The sequence below is a fragment of the Lucilia cuprina genome, chromosome 6, assembly GCF_022045245.1.
Source record: "Lucilia cuprina isolate Lc7/37 chromosome 6, ASM2204524v1, whole genome shotgun sequence".
Taxonomy (NCBI): domain Eukaryota; kingdom Metazoa; phylum Arthropoda; class Insecta; order Diptera; family Calliphoridae; genus Lucilia; species Lucilia cuprina.
Genome location: NC_060954.1, coordinates 39761731 through 39784530, shown reverse-complemented (window position 1 = coordinate 39784530; position 22800 = coordinate 39761731). Strand labels below are relative to the sequence as shown.

Genomic DNA, 22800 nt, shown 5'->3' with positions numbered 1-22800 from the left:
ATACATATACATGTAAACTATTCGATTGACTAGTCAATAATCTAGTCCATAGGCTAGATCATAGAATATTCCAAATGATTGTCCATAGATGTTTGAATTAACACACTAGTCCATATGATAGTCCATAAATGTTATGATCAATACACAAATCAAAAGTTTCATATACCTCAATTAAAAGGTAGAGTGTACAAAGTCGAGAATATGATCAGCATACGATCAAGACTGATAATTAGTTTTAATGAAGATGATGAAGCTTTAAAAATGGACATAAAACGAGTACGAATTTAAAATGACACATTAGGAGGAACTGTATCCGAAACGACAATGTCAACACCAGCACTAACAGCAACAACAACAACAATTATATTGTTTTAACAATAACAAAACACATTGAAATCTATCCCCAATTATAATAGAGTTGTTGTAGAAAAACAAAAGTGCAAAATTGACAGTTTTTTTTTTCAACACGTCAAATAAGAGAGTAAATCTCACTCTCACTGATAGGTACTCACTGGATGCAACAATAACAATTAAAAATACAGCTAATGCTGTTACCTCAGATCACCAACAACGCTACTGATGCGGGTATAAAAGTATCTAAACAATCAGCATTCAAGTTCAGTCTAGACGCGATCTTACTCCAGGAACACACTTTCATTTCAATCAATTGATTAACAAGCGTTCTCAGTGGTTGAGGAACGTCTGTAATTAAAACGGTTTTCAGTTTCAAATTTCACTTTTCTAACGGTTTTTTTATATTTAAGTGAGAATTTTGTATCTGTTTTATCGTTTGTAAATATTAATTATACTTCCGGAGTTAAACGGATATTGATAACACAAAAGCTTTGTTTTTTGCTTTTTTTTTGGATAAAGAGAGTAAAATATATAAAGAGAGACAAAGAAGAGAGAGAGATTTTGTGTTTGTGTAAAGCGTGAGACTTAATAAATAAACAAACTGTGAGTTAAAACGAGACAAAAGACTATAAAGAAAAGCTTTTGTGAGTTAAATCATACAAAATAACAGTGAATTTTTTGTAACAGTTAAATTAACAGTTCTTTTTTTTAAAACAAAAAAACTAATTTTAAACATTTACCTGTGTGTTTTCTTCTCTATTAAGGATTAATAAAAAATCAATTAAAGGTGAGTCAGTTTGTTTTAATTAATAATTTGTTTTCTTAAATCTTTAATTAATTCTTATTAAATGTTTACCAAACAGTTTTTTTAATAAGGATTTTTTATTTAAGAGAAGTAAAAATCATTAAAATTTTAGTGTTTTCTAACGATTTAATTTTGTATTAGATAAATTTTCGTGAGATAAGTCACAAAAAATATTGGCGTTTTTTTAAGTACTATTATTTAGAAAATAATAGCTTTATTTTGTTAAGTTATCAGTTGTAGGTATAAAAACAAAATTAATTACCACAAATAATTTAATTATTTAAACAACACAAATTAATTAACTTTCTAGATTGTGACATAACGATTTTTAGTTAATGCCACTTGTTTTATCTGATAAAAAGAACTCGATCAACCTTTTAGACATATTATATCGATCCAATTTGCATCGACTTTAAAGCAGGACTAAACAAGTCAATAAACTAATCATGGACTAGTCAATAGACTCGACAAACAACTAGTCAATAGACACAAGAACTAGTCCATAGACTAGTGAATAGACTAGACTACTCTATAGAATAGCCGATAGATTAGTCCATATACTACATGTCCATCAATCGTCATACAAATCGTCAATCGTCTATTTTGTAGACTAGCTTATAGACTAGTCATAAGTCAGATGACTTAACCAATAGATCTTAGTCCATATACTATGCCATAGATAAGCAAATATATTATTCAAACGACTAGTCCATAGATTAGTCCTTAGAGTTGTCAATATACTAGTCCATTGAATATTGTGAAGACTAGTCCATAGATTAGTCCATTGTCTAGGCCACGGACTAGTTCATAAATAAGTCCATATACTAGTTAATAGATTAGCCAATAGACTGGTTTATAGAATAGATAATAGACTAATCAATAGACAAGTCCATTGATTCATAAGTAGACTATTACATAGATTCGTCAGTAAACTATTCCATAAACTGGTTCTTAGATTAGCAAATATACTCAGTCCATAGACTAGTCAATCCACAAGATTAAAATTTGTTTGTATTCAGAGTTGTCAATATATTAGGCCATATAATATAGCAAGGACTAGTCCAAAGATTAGTCCATTGACTAGCTCATAAACTAGACCATAGTCAATTTGCTTGTTTTTAGACTTGCCAATATACTAGGCCATATAATAGACCAAAACCCATTGACTAGATCATAAGCTAATTCATAGTCTAGTTCACGGACTAGATCATAAAAACATCTAGAGACTAGATTAGTCAATAGACTCGCTTATAGAATAATCCATTGTCTAGTACATAGACAAGTCCATAGATTCTTCAGTAGACTATTACAAAGACTAGTCCATGGAACTGTCAGTTGATTATTCCATAGAATTGTCAGTAGACTAGTCCATAGACTAGTTTATGCACGCAGAGAAAAAACATAGTTTGACATGGTTACAGTAACTAAACTGTGTTCACTGTAACAATATATTGTTATAAAAAACATATATTTGTTATTTAAACAATATTGCTGTTACTGTAACCATCTTCATGATCATGGCAATTATAAATTTGAGTATGATTCACTGAAAAATAATTATTTTTTTCAATTACTAAGTAATGGTAACAATAAAAACATATTATGTTACTTACAACCATTTACACTTACAAATAACAATAACATGTTATGTTTCTATATTTTATATAACCATTATATGTTATGTTGTTCTATGTCTGTTGGTACAATAACAAAACAACTTTAGCCACATACCTCACACATATTATTTTGTGTGTGTTGTTTTACGCGGCAATAAAATTAGTTGAAATAATTTTCATTTGGTTTATAACATTATATGTATAAGTATTTCATTTTGTATAAAATAATGTACTTATGTTTTGTGAATCAAACTGAAATTTGTGAATCGTGTCATTTATTACAAGATTTTACTTTTTTGCTTTTTTAGAAACTGTAATTATACTGATATTTACATATTTCTTAAAAAAATTTTGATCACATTGAATCATTATATAGTCATGTATAACAACAATACTAAATTAAATAAAAATATTATGATAAAATAATTCTATTGTATTTAATCATAATATGATATTTTAAAATTGTAACAATAACCGTAATATATTTAGTCTACAATCATAATTTTAACCATAATATGTTGCTCTTAGAACTTGGTTACCACAACCATGTATTTTCTCTGTGTGTACTTGCAAAAATGGGTAATTCCCAAAGCATAAATTTCAATAAATTACAAATTAATTGCTTAAATTATTCCCAGCTTATACATAAACATGACGTTTTTTATTCTTGTTAATTTCTATAATGGCGCTCTATGTATTTAAGTAAATAATTTTTTATACCCTACACCACTATAGTGGGGAGGGTATTATACGTTTGTGCTGATGTTTGTAACATACAAAAATATTGGTCCAATACCCACCTTAAAGTATACCGATCGATTCAGAATCATTTTTTGAGTCGATTAAGACATGTCCGTCCGTCCGTCCGTCTGTCCGGCTGGCTGGCTGTCCATGTAAACCTTGTGCGCAAGGTACAGGCCGCAATTTTCAAGATAATTTGATGAAATTTGGACCAAGCATGTTTTTTGGCACAAGGACGAAGCCTATTGAAAATGGTTGAAATCGGTCCATTATTTCACCTAGCCCCCATACAACCTTACCTCCCGATTTGAACTTTTTATGCTATAATTACGTTAAATATTCTGCTATCTCTCTAAAAATTGGCACAAATAAGTTTTATATAAGTATAAATAATACTGCAGATTTTCGTAAGGATCGGCCTATATTTGACCCTAGCCCCCATACAAACCCCCCTTCAAAAAATGACTTAAACGTCTAAAATTGACTTGAAACCATTTGTATCGCAATGAAACTCAACAAAACTAACTGTTATTTAGAAATATATCCTTTTCCCAAATTTACCGAGGATCGGCCCATATTTGACCTATATAATGCCTCATTTAGAAATTTTAGTTTTTTATCAATAAATGGCTTAAATATTTTGGAATTATGGTAATATTCAACATAAAAGTTTCTTTACAAAAATAAAAATTTTATAAAAAGTAAAAATTTTAAAAATATACTCATGGTGTAGGGTATTATATGGTCGGCCATGCCCGACTATACTTTCCTACTTGTTATAAATAAATTTTAATCGATTTAACTTTTTAATAAGAAAAAGGAATTTTTTTTCTCTAGAACCATACAAAATAAATATTAATGTAGTTTACTTAATTTAATTCAAAAAATACAAGTCAAATCAAAACATGTCATTTAAACATTCGATAAATTTAACAATAACTCAATATGTTATACAAATTTCTTACGATTTGACGTTAAAATTGTTCACCGGTGATTAGAAAATTCTTAAGTAATTGAGCAAAAAAAAACAAACAAACAATTTAGTTTAATAATAATTGTTTATATTACATATTAAATAAAATTTATTTTGTAAATACAATTTTCCGAATGAAATAATATTTAATAGAAACAAAACAATTGCAATTACACAAAAAAATAAAAATGACAAAGTTCAATAGAAAATCTAATAAAATATTATATAGCAGGGAAAAGTTGAAACTTTGTTGGAATTATAAACATCATTCATTTTTATTAGGAATTGATTAAAAATGTGTAATTAATAAGTAAAAAAAATCCTAAAAATTTTTCAAAGAAAGCAGTAGATTTCCATTGTCGTAGGTATATTTATGTCTTAAAAATTTTTAAATATATATGTAAATGTATATATTTTCAATACTATTCTATTTTTGTTCTATTGACTATCAAAGTCTTTAAAATAGCGAACTGACTAGTCAATATATGTTATCAGAGACTAGTCAATACAGCAGCCCATCGCCAGTCAGCCAGACTAGTCAGCAATCTAATGAATAGATTAAGTAATAGGCTAGACAAATAACTAGACAATAGACTAGGCAATAGGCTGTTAAAAGGACAATAAAATAGTCTATAGGCTAACCCATGGACAAATCAATTGGGTAACCCATAGACTAGTCAATAGGCTAGTCCATAGACTAGTTAATAGGCTAGTCCATAGACTAGTCAATAGTCTAGTCCATAGACTAGTCAATAGGCTAGTCCTTAGACTAGTCAATAAGCTGGTTGAATTACTAGTCAATAAACTAGTCAATAGGCTAGTCCATAGACTATTAAATAGTCTAGGCCCTAGACTAGTCAATAGGCTAGTGCATAGACTAGTCAATAGGCTAGTCCATAGACTAGTCAATAGGCTAGTCCATAGACTAGTCAATAGGCTAGTCCATAGACTAGTCAATAGGCTAGTCCATAGACTAGTCAATAGGCTAGTCCATAGACTAGTCAATAGGCTAGTACATAAACTAGCCAATAGGCTAGTCCATAGACTAGCCAATAGGCTAGTCCATAGACTAGACAATACGCTAGGAAATAGACTAGTCAATAGGCTAGGCTATAAACTAGTCAATAGGCTAGTCCATAGACTATTTAATAGGCTAGGCCATAAACTAGTCAATAGGCTAGGCTATAAATTAGTCAATAGGCTAGTCTATAACCTAGTCAATAGACTAAGCCATGGACAATCAATAAACTATTCAGTAGGCTTATCAGTAGACTAGTTAATAAGCTAATCAATAGGCTAGTCCTTAGACTAGTAAATAGGCTAGTCCATAATCTATAGTTAACAGACTAGTTCATAAACTAGTCAATAGGCTACACATGAGTAAATAAGCTGGTTCATAGACTAATAAATGATATAGTCAATACTAGTTAATAGGCTGGTCTTTAGACTAGTCAATAGGCTAGTCAATACTACAAACAATAGGCTAGTCCAAAGACTAGTTAATAGACGGGTCCTTAGCCTAGTCAGTAGGCAAGTCCATTGACTAGTCATTGACCGATATTTAGTATTTTTGGTACAACGACGACGAAAACTGTTAAAAGAATATAAAATCGGCAGATTAATTCTTGATATATAAGAAGTATTAAAGACAATATAAAGAGACGCACAATCACTAACAATCTATAATTAGTTACAGATCTCATGATGGTTCCTCTTCAGCAAAACACTTCACCACACATAGTAAAGCTATCATACGTAAGGAAATCTCATTGTAGGTTTTTCTGGTGTTATGGCGATACTTCTTAAAATGTGATCATATTGTTGATAATATAAATGTATATATCAAAATTTTACATTTTCACTTAATACTGTTATTCACGCTATCTAATTTTATATTAGGTCCGCTTCTAAATATATACACTGTGAATAATAAGTTATTTGCTTGAAAAAGAACAAATTATTTAGTTCAAGGCCAGTTTGATCTAGTTTTTTAGTTGTTTTTGGAGAGAATATGTAAAAGCCTTGGCTATGACTATTTAAATAGTTAAACAGTATATTGAAAATATATTTTTAATTAACAACTAACAATTCGTTAAGTAATCTTATAATTATAAAAACATATTTTTAATATCCTGTTAAGTGGTTCTAGAATTAAGCAACAAGTTTTATCTGACTATCGATACATTTTATTATAATATAAATATAAAAACATTGTTGTATTTCCAATGAGTCCTTTTACAAAGTCCTTTTTACTAAAAAAATTTACATGTACAACTCAAATGTTTGAGTTTATAATTAAAGTCAAATTAAATGTCAACATATTCCAAAACAACAGTGAATAACAAAATAACACTAAAGTATTTTTATTAAATGAAATAATTGAATGTTTAGTACATACTTAATACTTATCTTCTAAATTATAAAGGATATGGAAATAAGAAATTGTATATCATTTCTTCACTTTCACATTTTTTTAATAAAACCGTTTCTTTATTAAAATAAAAAAAATGAAAATCCTTTAAAACTATTTTCCATTTTCATCTCCCGTTGTATTTTTCTTTACCTTTATTAAGTATTTACAACATACATATATGATAAGGGTTAATTGAGTGAGTAAAGGTAGTTTTGCTCCAAAACAAGAATAATAATAATAATAAACTAAAACTGAACGCACCCACTAGTACCCCATACAATTGCTAAGACGAAACGCTCTAAACAATTGAGAATTATTTTTGGTAAAAATAAAAACAAACACCTTTAAAAGCAAAAAAAAGTACTAAATAAAAACTAACTTAGTACTAACTTAAATATAAAACAACAACATGTGATATAACAATAATAAAGAAACAATTAAGATAGTAAAGGTGGGCAGTGTCAAAATATATAATACCCTACACCAATAATAAGGACAATTATCATATATGTATATCAGGCCCGGATCCACGGGGGAAAAAGGGAAATTAGAAAGATAATTAAAACGGGAGACTTAATATGGATCGATTCTTGAAAACTTCAAAATATTGGTTTATAATAAAAAACTTGTTCAATATAATTGTTTCTATACCGATCCCTGAATACGTTTGAATCATGCTCCGCCCGTCCATAAAAACTTTGTAATGGCAGTACAACTCGCAATTTTGAATATAATTGAATTCATACATGTCATTCTACCCAGCAAAATCTTTACGTACCCGGTAAGTAGGCAAGTAATATTGGGGAAAAGTGTAAGTAGTTATTTTTTGGGTGAATAACTACTTATTTTTGTTCGACGATGGCAAACTTATTAATTGCTTATTAGACATATGCTAAGTATAGAGAATTGACTACAAATTCCATTCAAAAAAATTTATTTATTTTATTGATAACCAGAACTCATTACCAAGTAATGTGTGAAATAACTACATATCCAACAATACTCAATACCAAAATCTGAAAATATTTTCTGGGTATTGTCTGAGGGAAGAGCCCGAATGGAAGTTGTAACCTAGCAATCAAACAACTGTTAGTTAGTCAGTTAATTAGTAGTGTTTTAGTCAGGTATATCGGAGGTGGTGGGTTCGATTCCCACCTGAGAGCACAACAGACCCGATAGAGGACTAAGTGCATTTCTTCGGCTTTGATGTATATAAGTATTTCGTCCTTTCGATATAACTAACTAGTTAGTCAGTTAGTTAGTTAGTTGGTTAGTTGGTTAGTTGGTTGGTTAGTTAGTGAGTTAGTTAGTTAGTTAGTTAGTTAGTTAGTTAGTTAGTTAGTTAGTTAGTTAGTTAGTTAGTTAGTTAGTTAGTTAGTTAGTTAGTTAGTTAGTTAGTTAGTTAGTTAGCTAGTTAGTTAGTTAGTTAGTTAGTTAGTTAGTTAGTTAGTTAGTTAGTTAGTTAGTTAGTTAGTTAGTTAATTGGTTGGTTGGTTAGTTAGTTAGTAGTTAGTGAGTTAGTTAGTTAGTTAGTTAGTTAGTTAGTTAGTAAGTTAGTAAGTTAGTTAGTTAGTTAGTTAATTAGGAGGGGGTGGATCTCACGACCCCGGTTTAATACATTACAACACATACTTTTCAAACAACTTAGTTCAAATGGACTTAGCTAAAGCGTCAACACATCGTGTACACCATCGGCAAGTTCCAATTCTGTTCTAATTTTCATAGATTTATGGAACAAGTAACGTTTTTTTTTTTTTTTTTAGTTCTGACACATCGACGATGTTATACAATATCGGGGATTTTATAGAGTATTAAAAAATACATTAAAAATGTTAAATGTTGATGCGGATTCCCACCTAGAAGAATCAGCGTAGGGTATAGAAAGTATAGTAACTACTATTAAGTAGAGTGTGTTTTTATTATAGTGATATTTCGCGTGACAAGAGTTCAGTACGAGCGAAATATTATGGAGCCGAAGAGTAAAATTTTATTTTTATATACATATTTCTATTTTTACTGTGAGTAGTAGTAGTTATTATATTATTAAAATGTGGCAGTAGTAGTGCTCGTAGTGGTGGTAGAACTGAAAGCAAATGTAGTGGTAGCTAAGCTAAAAGTCATAGTAGAAGATGTTAGTAGAGTACTAACTACAACAAACAACTAAAAAATATATACTAAAAACACAAAGTTTTCCAACCACCAAATAGCAACAACAATAATACTACACTAGAATACACTGAGAAAATGTATCTAATACATTAAACTATTTTGTACTAAAAAACTTTGTTTCTTTTTGGTAGTAGCAAATATTCTACCACAACAACGTCAACAAAAACACAATGCTTTAAGAAATTTATTTGATTACATGTACAACAACAGGGCTAAATACAAATACAACAACAACAGCAACAAAAACAAAGTTTATTGTTAAAACAATAAACGAGACAAGTTAAGAGTAAAATTCACATTAACAACGGCAACGAGTCGAAAACAAAACGTGAACAGAAAAGGTTGATTTTTTTCTACAATAACGTTTTATTTCTTACAGAATAAAGAAATAGTATTATTAATAAAAAAACATAAATATAATAGTAAAAAATAATTATTATTGTGAAAAAATTATTACTTCCACATGTAAATAAACATAAACAATTGTTTATAAATGGTGTATAATTAAAACTAAAATGCCTTTTTGCAGCAAAAAAGGACTAAATTTGTGACAAAATGTGATATGTGATAATTAATCATTAAGAAAGTAACAAACAAAATAAAAATTAATATAATAAACGAATTACAAAAAAAAAACAGAAAATTTTTTGAAAAAGGATTAATAGAGAATAGCATAAAAAATCAAGCAATTTATTGCATATAATAAAAAAATATATACAAAAACTAAAAATTTAGAAAAAAATAAATTTTCTTGTAATACATATTTATATTTAGCTTTCAGAGAAGCATAAAAAAGTTTCCTTAATTTTTTTAAAAGGATATTTTTTTTATTTTAACAAAAAATTATAACACACAATTTTTACATATTTAATGAATGACTAATAAAGTTTTCAGTTGTAATTGGTAATTAACGTTTTCTTAAGAATGTGATTTTTATCATTTTGCCAAGAGCAATGCGCAAAGGACTAAAGGATTATCGTCTCAACGTATTGAGTCAATAACATACAGGATTATCGTTTCATCATTTCGAGCCAAAAAGAACTGCACTAGAACTTGAACTGAACTAGAACTGAACTAGAACTGAACTAGAACTGAACTAGAACTGAACTAGAACTGAACTAGAACTGAACTAGAACTGAACTAGAACTGAACTAGAACTGAACTAGAACTGAACTAGAACTGAACTAGAACTGAACTAGAACTGAACTAGAACTGAACTAGAACTGAACTAGAACTGAACTAGAACTGAACTAGAACTGAATTAGAACTGAACTAGAACTTAACTAAAACTGAACTAGAACTGAATTAGAACTGAACTACAACTGAACTAAAACTGAACTAGTACTGAACTAGAAGTGAATAAGAAATTTTGCTAGAACTAGTATTGAACTTTCCTAAGAAAGACCCCAAAGCCAATGACACAAAGCCTTTAAATATAAAATTGTCAAGTTGGTTTTTTTTTAAAAACTTACGTAACTGTGTATTATTTTCTGTTACACCCGTAAAACCATTTGAAAAGGATAGCGAATAAAAAATGTGTAACTAATTCTTTAAGAAGTGTTAAAATTACTGTAAATAATTAATTTATATATTTAAAAAAAATTATATTTTAACTTAAAATATATGATATTTCTTTTAAAAGAAAACTAAATTTCAGCAATAATTTCGAAAATTAAAGCTCATTAATATAAATATAAAAAAATATATTTTGAAATTTTAGACCTGTTAAAGTAAAAATTATTTTTTTTTTTTTTTTGTTCATAAATATTTTGAATACTTCCATTTGTAATTTTTGCTAAAAAGAAAATAATTTTTATCTAATTTTATCTGATATATCTTTTTATTGGATCTATCGCAATAGTGAGACAAATTTTGCAATATTATTGTACTTCTCTTATATACTATTTTTCTTCACTCCCATTCTAATCTTATCAGTTTGGCCGTTTACGAAAAGATACTATTCCATGCATTTCTGATCTAATCACGAGTGTTAAAAATAGTGTAAGCAATATAGTGACTACTGAATACTAGTATCTTTTTTAAAATACTCGAAAGCAAAAAAAAACATTTTTGATCAATAATAACTAACTAAGAGTTTCAATAGCTTTAATGCCCTCAAATCGGTTAAACATATTGTATTTAAAGTGGTCTAAAGTAATCATTTTGTTAAATTTCTTGGGTTTTAAAAGTAGAAAATATTAAAAATTCCATAAACAGTTTGAGAAACGTAATATTGAGTAATCTAAAGAAAGGATCGTACATATATTCAATCAGAAGCGATTTAGAAAATAAGTAAATAGTAGTATAAGTTGCCAACACTAGTTAAATGTTTATTTTTGCCATTGTGTGAAAAGAATCCAATGTACAAAATACTCTCAGTCTTATCTGCGACAAAAAAAGATAAAGATATAAATATTTTTTATACTTGTAAATTTATTTATTTATATGCTGCTGCTATTGTTTATAATTTTTTTATCCTCAACAAAAATAAACAAATTATTCATATTTTTCATAATAGCAACAAACAAAATATTCTCACATTTTTTTTTTAACGAAAAAAAAAATCACATATATAATTAAATAAATCAAATAGTTAAAACAAAAAGTGTAAAAAGTAAATTACTTATTTTACTCATTGTATTAAATAAATTTATTTTTTATTTAAAATTTCCATAGTGTTATAAATTACATAAAATTATTATCATAAAAATATCAATTATTTGCAAAAAGTGAAAACTAGTAGATAAAATAAATTACGCAAAACTACGGATTTAAGTTAGACAAGAATTACAATTAAATAATTAAAGGTAAGTTGGGAATCGAAAGTTTTAGAATTATAGTTATTATGTTCATTATATTATAAGTTAAATGTATGATCTGGACGAAGAGCTGTACCAACCTACAGTACTACATGTAGACTATAGACTACAAACTAGATTACACACTAAACAATAGTCTACACCATAGAACATACTATAGACTAGACTAAAAAATATACTATAGACAAGATTATACACTAGACTATAGTCGACTATAGACCAGACAATAAACTAAACTACATAACAAACTATAGGATAAACTTTAGACTACACTATAAACTAGCCTATAGACTAGACTATTTATTATACTATAGACTAGACTATAGACTAGACTACAAATTAGACTATAGATTAGACTATAGACTAGATTAAAGACTGGACTATAGATTAGACTATAGACAAGACAATAGACTAGGCCATAGACCAGACTATAGACTAGGCTATAAACTTGACTATAGAATAGTCTATAGACTAGACTAATGACCAAATTATAGACTATAGACTAACTATACAATATACTAGACTATACACTAGACTACAGACTAGACTATAGCCCAGGCTATAAACTAGACTATAGATTAGACTATAGACCAGACTATAGACTAGGCTATAGACTAGACTATAGACTTGATTATAGACTACACTTTAGTCTAGTATATAGACTTGATTATAAACTATAGAGTAGGCTATAAAGTAGACTATAGACTAGACTATAGACTGGACCATAGACTATATTATAGGCTATAGTCTAGACTAAAGACTAGACTAAAGAAAATACTATAGACTACACTATAGAATAGTCTATAGACTAGACTACACTATAGAATAGTCTATAAACTAGACTATAGAATAGTCTATAGACTATACTATAGAATAGTTTATAGACTAGACTATAGAATAGTTTATAGACTAGACTATAGAATAGTCTATAGAATAGACTATAGAATAGTCTATAGACTAGACTATAGAATAGTCTATAGACTAGACTATAGAATAGTCTATAGACTAGACTATAGAAAAATCTATAGACTAAACTATAGAATAGTCTAGTCTATGGACTAGACTATAGAATAGTCTATGGACTAGACTATAGAAAAGTCTATGGACTAGACTATAGAATAGTCTATAGACTAGACTATACAATAGTCTATAGACTAAACTACGGATTAGTCTATAGACTAGACTATAGAATAGTCTAAAGTCTAGACTACAGAATAGTCTATAGACTAGACTATAGAACAGTCTATTGACTAGACTATAGAATAGTCTATAGACTAGACCATATAATAGTTTATAGACTAAACTATAGAATAGTCTATAGACTAGACTATAGAATAATCTATAGACTAGACTATAGAATAATCTATAGACTATAGAAAAATCTATAGACTAGACTATAGAATAGTCTATAGACTAAACTACGGAATAGTCTATAGACTACAGAATAGTCTACAGACTAGACTATAGAATAGTCTATAGACAAGACTATAGAATAGTCTATAGACTAGACTATAGACTAGACTATAGAATAGTCTATAGACTAGACTATAGAATAGTCTATAGACTAGACTATAGACTAGACTATAGAAAAGTCTATAGACTAGACTATAGAATAGTCTATAGACTAGACTATAGCATAGTCTATAGACTAGACTATAGAATAGTCTATAGACTAGACTATAGCATAGTTTATAGACTAGACTATAGAATAGTCTATAGAGTAAACTATAGAATAGTCTATAGACTAGACTATAGAACTAGACTATAAAATAGTCTATTGACTAGACTATAGAATAGTCTATAGACTAGACTATAGAATAGCCTTTAGACTAGACTATAGAATAGTGTATAGACTAGACTATAGAATAGTCTATAGACTAGACTATAGAATAGACTGTAGACTAGACTATAGTATAGACTGTAAACTAGACTATAGAATAGACTGTAGACTAAACAATATACTATAGACTAACTACACAATAAACTAGACTATAGAGTATACTATAGTATAGACTATAGACTAGACTATAGGCTAGACTAGTCTATAGACTAGACTATATACTAGACTATAGACTAGACTATAGACTAAACTATAGACTAGACTATAGACTGGACTATTTATCGAAAATGTCTTGGGAACTGCGGAAGTTTTTGATATCAAAATGTACTGAAACAGGTACCAAATTACTGAGTTTTCCATTCCTGCTCTAGTATGTATTTTTGTAAGACTAGTAGTTCTGACAAGATTGTTGTCCTTTTTCGTATGAGACTATAGCATATACTTTGACAAGACTGTAGATTCTAATCAGGTAAGACTATAATCGGTACTATAACAAAACTTTAGTCTTTACTTTGGCGAGGCTATTATCTATACTCTTGTGAGACTATAATTTCTGCTCTGGATAGAAAATGACTTTTACTCTGGCAAGACTATAGTCTCTTCTTAAGTAAGATTATTGTCTCTACTCTGATGAGACTAAAATTTTACTCTAGCAAAATCAAACTATCATGACTTTAAGCTATTCTTTGGCTAGACATTAATATCCATAGGACGAGACTTTAATCCCCATTCTGAAGAGAATTTTGTCTGCACTCTGGTGATACTGTTATGTCTTCTCCGATGAGACTCTAGCTTCTCTCTGCCGAGACAAGAGTCTCTACTGGCATTTCGCTTAAAAATTAAAAAGATTTAATATTGCGAATGAATTAATAAATAAATAATAAAACAATTTTCCTATAATTCCTTGTAAATTTACAAAGTTTTACTTTGTACTAAACCGCCAGTATTGTTAATGTTAAAAAATGATTTTTATCAATTAGTTTTGTCATTAAAAAATTCCTGCCAAATTTTTCATTAAGCAGATGACAATTTTTTAAATCAATTTAAAAAAAACTAATAAATAAATGATTGAAAGCCGCTGCATACTTGACAAAACAAATATTTTTCTCTTAAAATTTTAACCCCCCTCCTCCCCATATTTTTTATTTAATTTGCCAGACATTTTGACACTGAAAACTATGACGTGCATAGATTTTTAATAAAGAAATTTTTAATAAAAAAACAGCGTTTTTAAACTTGTTAAAAAACTATAAAAGTGAATAATTACTGGTGACAAGTAATAATTTATAAATATGTTTGTAATTTATTTATTTTTAATAAAAGGTTAAATAACAAATTATTGAATAGTTAATAATTAAAAATAAAACACATATTCAATATTTGGGGGAAAATTTAATAATAAAAAAATTGAAAATATTTAAAAATGTTTTTTTAAATAAATAAACTATAAAATGTTAATATTCAAAATTATGTATTTGAAAAAGTACCATTTAAATACAAGTTTAAGTTCAGTGTCGTGATCGGTGATCGTAAAATAATTGATGATAAAGGTCGGCAGGTGTGTTATCTTTTGGTAAAACTGTAAATAATAGAAAAAATTTAAGTTAAATGTTTGTATATTTTAGAAATTATAGTCCCGCCAGATGATCTAGCATTGTCCGTCTGTCTTTCTATAAGTTGATCTATTATATACTTCAGATAAGGCACTTTGAAGATATAGTTAGTTAAAAAAACTTTCTGTTTCCAACATGCCTGATGTAGGGCTTCATATTTAAGCAACAAATATATAATATTTACAAAACAAATATTTCTATCAAAAGTTATTCAACCAAAAAGTTCAATTAACTATTTCAATGTGAATTTTTTTTTTTTTTTTTTGGTTCCGATCATTTACCAAAACAAAAGATAAAAATGTCATATAAAAAATTTCCCTTAACTGTTTATGAAATATTACATGTGTCATTTTTGTGGTAAATAGATTAACACTTAAAATTAGCTTTAACATTTAACAGAAAAAAAGTCTATAAAAAACCTCAAAAGATTTCCAAAACCCCATAACTTTCGATCTAAATATATACATATCTCCCCTTTTAAATTTAATAACTTATGGGCTGAGAATTTAGTCACCCAACATCTGCATCAGTAAGTGCATTTCATGAGTTTTATAAACCTAAAAAACATATTTGATTCCAGGAAAAGAAGACACATTAATTTGTTTGTTTAAAAATATAATTATAAATACAGATGTGGCAACCACAAAAAGATATTAAAACAAAAAACTTTTAGGCAATAACAGAAATATTGAAATTTTTTTAAATCGGAAGTAGTCAAAAAGCAAAGCAAATAGATTTTTAGGTATAAGACGACTTCTTAGTACCCTAAAACTAACTAAATCTGTATCTAAATGTCAATACACTCATGCCAACATAGTCTCTACTTTAACTAGTATGTAGTTTCTGTTCAGGCGGAGCTTTAGTGTTAACTCTGCTGGGACTATAGCATTAAATTGAACTATAGTCTCTACACGAATGAAACTTAAGTTTAAAATCGAACGTTACTGTAGTTTCAACTCTATGCCGGCGTGACAATAGATTTTACTCTGGCGAGACTATAATTCCTACTGCTGCGAGACTATCTACATTAAACTTTATTCTGCCGAGTCTCTACTCTAATAAGAGTATGGACTCTTCTTTGGCGACTATAATCTCTACTCGAGAAAGATTATATTCTCTAAACTGGCGACTTATGTATTTTGTTTTATTCGAATAAAATAAACAAATATTTTTTTTATTTTTGATCTTTTAAAAAATTCTTGTTTATTGAAATGGATCTTAAAACTATCTTATAAATGATTTTTTCGTCTATGATAAACAGTTATATGCTGACGATGCATTTAGTGTATTCATATAGTGTAAGAATGGAATGCAAAAGTCTCAAGTTTTATTCTTCATACTTTGAAGTTTTGTTACAGACTTAAATAAGTATATTATGGTTATACACTACTTACGATAATAATATACATTAAATTATCGGTTCGGTAGGTAACTGGCGCGACAATAGTCTCTACTCTAACAAAACTATAGTCTTCTGGCGAGACTATAGTCCCTACTTTATGATTTCTACTCAGCTGAGACAACACAAGCGAGGATATTGTCTATACTCTAATGTGCGTTTTGCCTTCACTCTGGCGATACTTTCTCTCTAATCTGGCGAGTCTATAGTCAATACTTTAATAAAACTATAGTCTTTACTACTAGTGAGATTAAAGTTAACTCTAATAAGACTATAGTCTCTTATCTATGGTAACAATACAAGACTATGGTGGCCACTGTGGTGATAGTTAGAGTTTATACTCTGTCAAGACTAAGGCTCTACTCTGGCGAGACTATAGTCTCTACTCAAGTGAGGATATTGTCCCTACTCTGACAAGACTATAGTCCCATATCTGACGAGACTATTGGCAAAACTATAGTCACTACTGTGGTGATATTATAGTCTCTCTAAACTCTTAAGACTATATTCGAAACTCTTATTAAACTATAATATATACTCCATTGAGATTAAAGTCTATAATCTAATAAGACCATAGTGTCTTATATGGCGTGACAATAATATCTACGCTAATAATGCTATACTCTAACCAGACTATAGCCCCATATCTGACTAGACTATTGGCAAAACTATAGTATCTACTCTGGAGAGACTATAGTCTCTCTAAACTGTCATGGCATTATGCAAAACTCTGATAACAGTTTAGTCTATACACCATCGAGATTAAAGTCTCTATTCTAACAAGATCATAGTCTCTTATATGGCTGAATATTAACTACGCTAATAAGACTAAAGTCTATACTCTGACGACACTATTTAGTCTCTACTATATAGTCTCTATTCTGACGAAGTTATAACAGTCTACACTAAAAGAACTATTGTTTATAATCTAGTGAGAATTTAGTATCTATTCTGGCATGACAAACGTCTTTACACTGGCTATGCTATAGTCTATGTACTGGTAAGGCTATTACATCTACTTTGTCGTAACTTTAAGCTTTACAATTCAGAACAATCTTCTTTACCATAGCGAAACTATATTCTGTAATCTGACTAGACTTTAGTCTATATTCCAATCTAGCAAGTCTATTGTCTATACTGCGACATAACAATAATATCTAAATGTTCTATGTGAACACCTATCTTGCTGGTCTTTTTTATGGTAGTCTTTTTCTTTCCACAAAAGATCTTCTTTACAACTCACCATCTCGCCGCTTTCTGTATTAAGTGGCAAGTTAAGAACATGCTTCTGCCGGTTCATATACAATAACATTGCTCAAGTACACCGCTCGGTTGAGTCGTAAACAGCACCTGCAGACGTATTTGGTAAACCGAAACACGAATCCATCAAATAAACCGAGAACTTTGTTCTTACTCACATAGAACATACTGTAGTAAATCTGGTATGAAGAAATTTTTCTTTGAACATACCTAGACAAGGAAGGAAAATTAAATGGCATCAACACTTCTTATTCATCCGACATACTTATAGAGAACAATATCCGATCTTACTTATCTTAGAGATATGAGCAGGAATTATATATTTTATCACCACAGCCAATACGTGCACCCCAAAAGAACCTATCCAATAACCAGGACAAGACAAAGTCCGAAACACTGCCATGCGGGCTACCGATTCCCTTGCTACCATAATAGGTGATTATCGAATCATTCCAAGGAAAGGCCGAGGATAGATCTGTTCATCACCAGTTAATAGTCCCAACAGACAACAGAGATACTTTTCTACAGGATTGAAATCACATCATGATGAAATCTTTCATCAAGGTAACATGCCCCCGGGGGTTCATCAAGCACTGCCTAACTATAGTCTTTACTCTAGCGAGAATTAGTCTCTGTTTTACTCAGACTATAATCTAACATTCAACGAGATTGATTATTCTATATAACAGGAAAAATATTTAGTCTCTATTCTAGAAAGTCTCATTTGAAGCAAACGCATTGATTAATTTACTATACCTACATATATCTAAGATCATTATTGTGTCTGACATTAAATTGAAAACAAAAATTGTATACAATTTATTTAAATCATTTTTTATGCCAAACTTGATGATTCATATAGTATTCTATGAACTATTTGTTTACTATATAGTGTAATTGAACGAGAACAGTAAAAATAAAAACAAAAAAAAAACTATTAAATGGATTATATTAATACAGTTAAATCTAAATATACATGCATGTAGAATGCTTACAATGCGTTTAATTTTCTTTTTTTATTTTTATTATTATTAATTATTTATTGCAATTAAGTGATTTGTTTATTGATGTCGAAATTATAATAACTTTTAGCAGTTTTTCTTAATTTAAAAGAAAAAAATCATTATTGAGCAAAATTAGTCATAAGAACTTGAAGTTTTTAAATTTGATTTTAAAATATAAAAAAATGATTATAATTTTTAGTTGCTGCAACAAATTTTTTTCTTGATATAACTAAAATTCTAAAAAAATTTCTCCCTAAAAACTGAATTTCTGTTACAGTCAGTGTTTCACAATTACAATTACATTCTGTTATTTAAAAGGAAAATTATTTCATATGGGTTGGGCCCGCATGGTTAATTGCATTATGACACATCCAGACATGCGAAAGTTGCTTCTTTCTTGAAATCCCATACACACGTTCGGATGCAATAAGAAGTAGAAGAAGCAATCAAACATAAAGTAGACAATAAACAAATGAATGAAATAATAATAAAAATTATAAAATAAATAAATTAATCTTTTCAGCAGCAGAAATGTTGAAAGAATATTCAAAATTACGTCTAGCACAGTGGAGTAAAATAAAAATTGTTTGCACGTATCACATGTTTAGAACAACTCTTACACTTTAAGAGATAATTAGGACTCGCTTAGAACTTTCAAGAAATAGTAAAATCAGTTACACACCGCTGTAACAAAAAGCCCCTAGTAACACACAATAAACGTAGAACTAATTCAAGAAAAAACATTCAATCCTACTTCACTGTGCACCATAGACCTAAGTATAAGATACATACAGCCACCAACACGTTCATCAACGTAAAATCATTTGTTGTCCATATACAACGAACGTGTGCCGTTCATTTTATTGTTGTTTAACCAAAAACTAAAACAAATAAACAAGTGAGTGACTGTCTGGCAAAGTTCGATCGATTGATCATTAAATAGGTGATCTTTTAAAGAGGTGTAGATAATGAAATAAAATTTGAATAATTTTTAAAAATTATTTAATAAAGTAACAAATGTCAAATAAGATTTAATATACATATTTGACATTATATTTAAAATAATTTCCTATTTAGGGGCTTGACTCAATTATAAACTGATCATCATCGATGCACAAGTTGTTTGCTAGATCGAACCAGGAAATGTAAACAGTAACTTGTGGGTGTTGGTAGTACAAGTGTTATACTTTTAGATATTAATAAAATATGACATAAGTGGACCTTGTATGAGAACTATGGGTCATAACCAGAAAAAATTATCGAAGTGATTCGTATATACAAATATCAAATAGTTATGTCCACTTAAGCGAAAAAATTGTACCTCATTTATGACGAATTTTATTATTCCGATATTTTTGTTTTGTAATGAAATATTTGCGTTTACAAGGTTATGGGTAATTGACCTTATATAGGAGCTATGACCAATTATGGACCGATACAGATCTAAGTTAATAATTTGAGTTTTGTTCAAATTATTTGCATATGTGGAACAATTTTATGGTAATAACGATATTTTTGACGAAGTTATTAACGATAAATCTATTTCCGAGAATATGTACTTAATCAAATAATCTTCGATAGACCCAACTGTTTGGGGTGAGTATTTTAAGTGAATTTAGCAGACTTTTTTTACGTAGTTTTGTCATGAGAGTATTTTAAATTAACTCAGAATTTCAGGACCTCTATTTGTGACAGACCCGTGTTTGTTGGGCCTTAGATTATTATTTCTTGGTGTTTGCTGACAAACTTGTATATAACCCCTATCTCCACTAATTGCGACAAAGGGTTAAAAGGTTAAAAAAGTCGAATCCCTAGTTAGTTAGTTAGTTAGTTAGTAAGTTATTTTGTCAGTTAGGTATTTAGTTAAGAGTTAGTAAGTTAGTTAAAAGTTAGTTAGTTAGTTAGTTAGTTAGTTAGTTAGTTAGTTAGTTAGTTAGTTAGTTAGTTAGTTAGTTTGTTAGTTAAATATTTAGCTAGTTAGTTAGTTAATTGGTTAGTTAGTTAGTTAGTTAGTTAGTTAGCTAGTTAGTTAGTTATTTAGTTAGTTAGTTAATTAATTAATTAATTAATTAATTAATTAATTAATTAATTAATTAATTAATTAATTAATTAAATAATTAATTAATTAATTAATTAATTAATTAATTAATTAATTAATTAATTAATTAATTAATTAATTAATTAATTAATTAATTAATTAATTAATTAAATAATTAATTAATTATTAATAAGTTAGTTAGTTAGTTAGTTAGTTAGTTAGTTAGTTAGTTAGTTAGTTAGTTAGTTAGTTAGTTAGTTAGTTAGTTATTTATTTAGTTAGTTAGTTAGTTAGTTAGTTAGTTAATTAGTTAGTTAGTTAGTTAGTTAGTTAGTTAGTTAGTTAGTTAGTTAGTTAGTTAGTTAGTTAGTTAGTTAGTTAGTTAGTTAGTTAGTTAGTTAGTTAGTTAGTTAGTTAGTTAGTTAGTTAGTTAGTTAGTTAGTTAGTTAGTTAGTTAGTAAGTTACTTACTTAGTTAGTTAGTTAGTTAGTTAGTTAGTTAGTTAGTTAGTTAGTTAGTTAGTTAGTTAGTTATTTAGTAAGTTAGTTAGTTAGTTAGTTAGTTAGTAAGTTAGTTAGTTAGTTAGTTAGTTAGTTAGTTAGTTAGTTAGTTAGTTAGTTAGTTAGTTAGTTAGTTAGTTAGTTAGTTAGTTAGTTAGTTAGTTAGGTAGTTAGTTAGTTAGTTAGATAATTAGTTAGTTAGTTTTAGGTCTTTAACACTTCATATTAAAATACCCTGTTTTTGCGTGTAATCCTCTCCAAACATTTATTTTAATCAATACAAATACATTTCAATATTAATCATGCCAAATTAAAAGAAAATAGCACACAAACAATCTAGTAGAAACAAAATTATACTTTACAACAAAAAGAAATTTTAAAAGATAAAAAACACAAATTGGTCCGGAAATACTAGGAAATTCTCCAGCACAACAACAAACCAGCAGCAAATAAAATCGAAAAACAAATTCATTCAGAAAAATTTTATGTTGACACATAAAATTTCATTCGTTTCACATATGCAAAACTAACAACAATTCTTGCTTTTTCATCACAACAACAGCAGCAGTAAACGGCCTAAATAAAAATCTTAATTGGGAATTCTCCATTCCCCCACAACAGACCAGTCATTAAGGCATGACTTGGAAAAAAAAAAGATTTGTTCATTACACTTTATAACAACGCATGTATGTATGTATGTATGTATGTATATATGGAATTCATTTGAATTTTAACATTTTTAAGATGAAAACCAAGAAAAAAAAATTAAATATTAAAACAATTCATTGTAACCGGGAACGATGACAAAGAAATTTCAATACAAAAAAAAAAAACATAAACAAATAAATTGAAACAAAAGCTACCGCTTAATTACGCACACACCCTCGTAAATAGTGTACAAATGAATAAAAAAAAATTGCACACAGTTACAGTGCAACCTGTCACCTGGGTTTATTATATTAAACTTCTCTGCCAACCCCCCACCAAGTAATATTATTGAAACACATGTATGTATCTGAGTCTTTTTTTTTTCTTAAAAGTGTCTGGTATTGTGTGAATTTTTTTGTTGTTTTTGTCATGACGAAGTTTTTTAATTCCAAGAAATCTTTGATTATTCATCTATTTACTACAACTAGCTGTTGTTATTTTTGCTGCTGCAGCTGCTCATTTCTTTTTCATTCAACATTTTATGTTTTTTTTTTTTTTGTTTATACTAAGTTAAAAGCTAACAAGATCTTGTTTTCAGTTTGCGTTTA

General features: G+C 28.5%; 1 protein-coding gene across 2 annotated transcripts in view; it reads left to right on the top strand.

Annotated features, from left to right (window-relative positions):
- The first annotated feature begins 886 nt into the window (after nucleotides 1–886).
- LOC111679245 (matrix metalloproteinase-14) overlaps nucleotides 887–22800 on the top strand; it is a 71741-nt gene continuing 49827 nt past the window's right edge. Inside the window, exon 1 of one of the 2 annotated variants that reach the window (XM_046953526.1) lies at nucleotides 887–1141. The gene's annotated coding sequence lies outside the window, so the exon portion shown is untranslated. Of the gene's footprint in view, nucleotides 1142–11765; nucleotides 11879–22800 lie in introns of those variants that run through there. The other variant, XM_046953527.1, reaches the window with a different exon arrangement.